The following is a 2946-nucleotide window of genomic DNA, read 5'->3' as shown; positions in this document are numbered from 1 at the left end:
TATATATATATATATATATATATATATATGGCAACAAGCGTTTATAACTTGAGCATCTAAAAGAGAATATACACGTGGGAACACGTATGCGCATATAAAGGTTTGACTTGTGTTTGTATGCGTGATTACAGAGAAATTTTGGGAAATTAAAGAAATAATACAAAATGAGAGAGAATGAGAGAGAGGGTGAGAGATAGAAGAAGAAAGACAGAGTAAGGGAACAGAGACAGTAAGCATTATAGACACTATCTAGTAGTCAAAATGCAAGTTTTGACTGCTAGCAGTCAACACAAACTACTACTGCTGCTGCCGCCATTTCTTGAGTGTGTTAGTAGGAGAGATGATGGGCAGAACAGCAGTGAGTGTGGAGGGGGAGAACTACACTTACACACAGACACACACTCACGTACGCTTACACAGATAAACAGTCACCTAACTGGGGGAAGGAATGGAGAAGGCAGAGGAGTGAGAGAATCAAAGAGAAAGAAGAGTGGAGGGAAGCCAGAGTGGGGGAGGCTGCTGACTGCACATGAAGAGCAAACACAACACTACTTGATTATTCTTCTTCAGTAGCACATAATAACATTACCTGTGAAAGGTAAAAACAGGTGAGAGGAGAAAAACAAAAAACAATGTTGGGTCCAAAGAAGAAGAAGAAAAAGGTGGAAACTATATTCCGTACCGATATTATTTATTGGTGATGATAAGTATTAAAATAAAGGTGGAAAGAAAAGTGTGAAAAAATATTTGTTTTTATCTATTTTTCACTAGTTTACAACTATCCACCCACACAGACATTCCAAATCAGTCAACTTTTGGATTACAAGACATCATCACTGCATTGGCAAGAATGGATATTACACTTGTCAAAGGTAAGTCTTTGGTGCTAAACATAACTACAAGTAGATATATATATATATACATACATACTCATAGACTGAAAGAGAGATGAAACAAAAAACAAAAAGGTAAAAAATTATTAACCATTTATCTTTTCATACAAAACTCTTTCTTTCTTAAATACACATATTTATGTATGAATGAATGAATATATATATATATATATATATATATATATATATATATATATATATATATATAATATAATCATTCTTCCTTTCATACATAAAAACAAATACACTCACATGAGTATATATATGTCATGTACACATGTACATAAAGACATATACATATATGTACATAAAGACATATACACACACACACACATGTATATATATATATACACAGAAACATACACACACACACCTTAAATTACACAGACACTAATATTTCTTTGTGCATGTATAAATATTTTCATCAATAGACACAATATCTACTTGACTATATAAATACACACACACACTCACACATATATATATATATTCATGTATGTTTGTGTAGATACTTTCTTATAATTTTGTGTACACACACACACCCATAAAAGTGCATAGGTACATTTCATTAAAGAGAATTACAGCTGTGTGTGTATAAGTATGAAAACTGATGGAAACAAGGAACGTAAAAAGTTTGGAATATTAAAAAGAATTTCAGCTGAAATCATTTCTATTCTATTGAGCATACAACACACACACACACACACATGCACACGCACACACACAAATCTACACTCCTACACACAAACATGTGTGGGTGGGTGGATATGTTTGTATGTAATGTGTGAATATATATATGTGCTTATATATATGTTGTGTGTTATTTCAGTTGAAGCCGACACATTGAGTGTATGTGGTATGTACACACAATTATTAAATAAAATTGTGTATTGACATGTGTATGAATGTATAACATGCGTTCACATGCATACAAATGAATAAAAATAATTGTATAAAAGAAAAAAGCATATTTTGTGTTAATAATCAAAACATATAAAGCATAAATTTTATATTTATATATATACATGAATAAAAATATGGATATCAATACACACACACAATCCTACTTTTGGTAAGGAAAGTGCACACAATACTTTAAATCTAATACACACACACACACGCACACACACACACACACAACATACATAAAAATATGATTTGTGTACTCATGATTTTGCCTCTCTCGCACACCAACAAACACATACATACACATAGACAAAAACTTATATTCACTTATCTTTTATTTCTTAACAGTACTTTCAACTACTAAGAATCAAAAAGTTTAGTTGTACTTTTGTGTGTATTTTAGAGAGAGAGAGAGAGAATATGTCTGTGTGAGTGTGTGAGTGTGTGTGAATGCGCATATATATGCAAATACATACATAAGTGCAACTAAAAGATATAACATTTTAAATATATATATGTGCATGTGTGTATATATACATGCGCGTGTGTATATATGTATGTATATATATATGTGTATATATATATATATATATATATATATATATATATATATATATATATATATATATATATATATATATATATATATATACATATAGTAAAATTAAAACAGTCCTTGCTATGGTATTAAATATTGAAAAAAAAAAGAATGACTTTTCTGATCATTTTTGCCACTTTAATGATTAGATGTTTACAAAATCATTAAAGTGCACAAAAAGTCATTTTCATTCATTTAAAAAAAAAATATATGTCTGTATGCATGTATGTATATATGTATGTATAGGCACACTACCTGACAAATAGAGGGAGAACAGAATTGACTGTACTTTAATAATAATTTATCCACCCCAGAAGAATGCATAATTGATGTCAACTCCACTGAGAGATGAACCAAGAAACTGGGGATATAAGGAAGTTTGGTAAAATGCCACAAGGCATCTTGTCCGGCAATATGCATAGTCTTTAATCCACTGCATCATCCTATGCATTACTTGTATATGTATATGTGTACGATGTGTGTGTGTGCGCACACATGCACATATGTATGTATGTATGTATGTATGTATATATATATATATATAAGATC

General features: G+C 30.5%; 2 protein-coding genes across 2 annotated transcripts in view; one reads left to right on the top strand and one right to left on the bottom strand.

Annotated features, from left to right (window-relative positions):
- Window positions 1-2946, bottom strand: part of LOC106881370 (kinesin-like protein KIF13A) — a 696895-nt gene that overhangs the window by 311820 nt on the left and 382129 nt on the right. The gene's annotated exons all lie outside the window — the stretch shown is intronic.
- LOC106874696 (uncharacterized) overlaps window positions 172-2946 on the top strand; it is a 21122-nt gene continuing 18347 nt past the window's right edge. The window contains exon 1 of the mRNA XM_014922505.2: window positions 172-872. The gene's annotated coding sequence lies outside the window, so the exon portion shown is untranslated. The remainder of the gene's footprint in view (window positions 873-2946) is intronic.

This window comes from Octopus bimaculoides, chromosome 4, assembly GCF_001194135.2.
Source record: "Octopus bimaculoides isolate UCB-OBI-ISO-001 chromosome 4, ASM119413v2, whole genome shotgun sequence".
Classification (NCBI taxonomy): Eukaryota; Metazoa; Mollusca; class Cephalopoda; order Octopoda; family Octopodidae; genus Octopus; species Octopus bimaculoides.
Note: the sequence above shows the minus strand (reverse complement) of the source record. Positions and strands in the feature narration are given on the sequence as shown.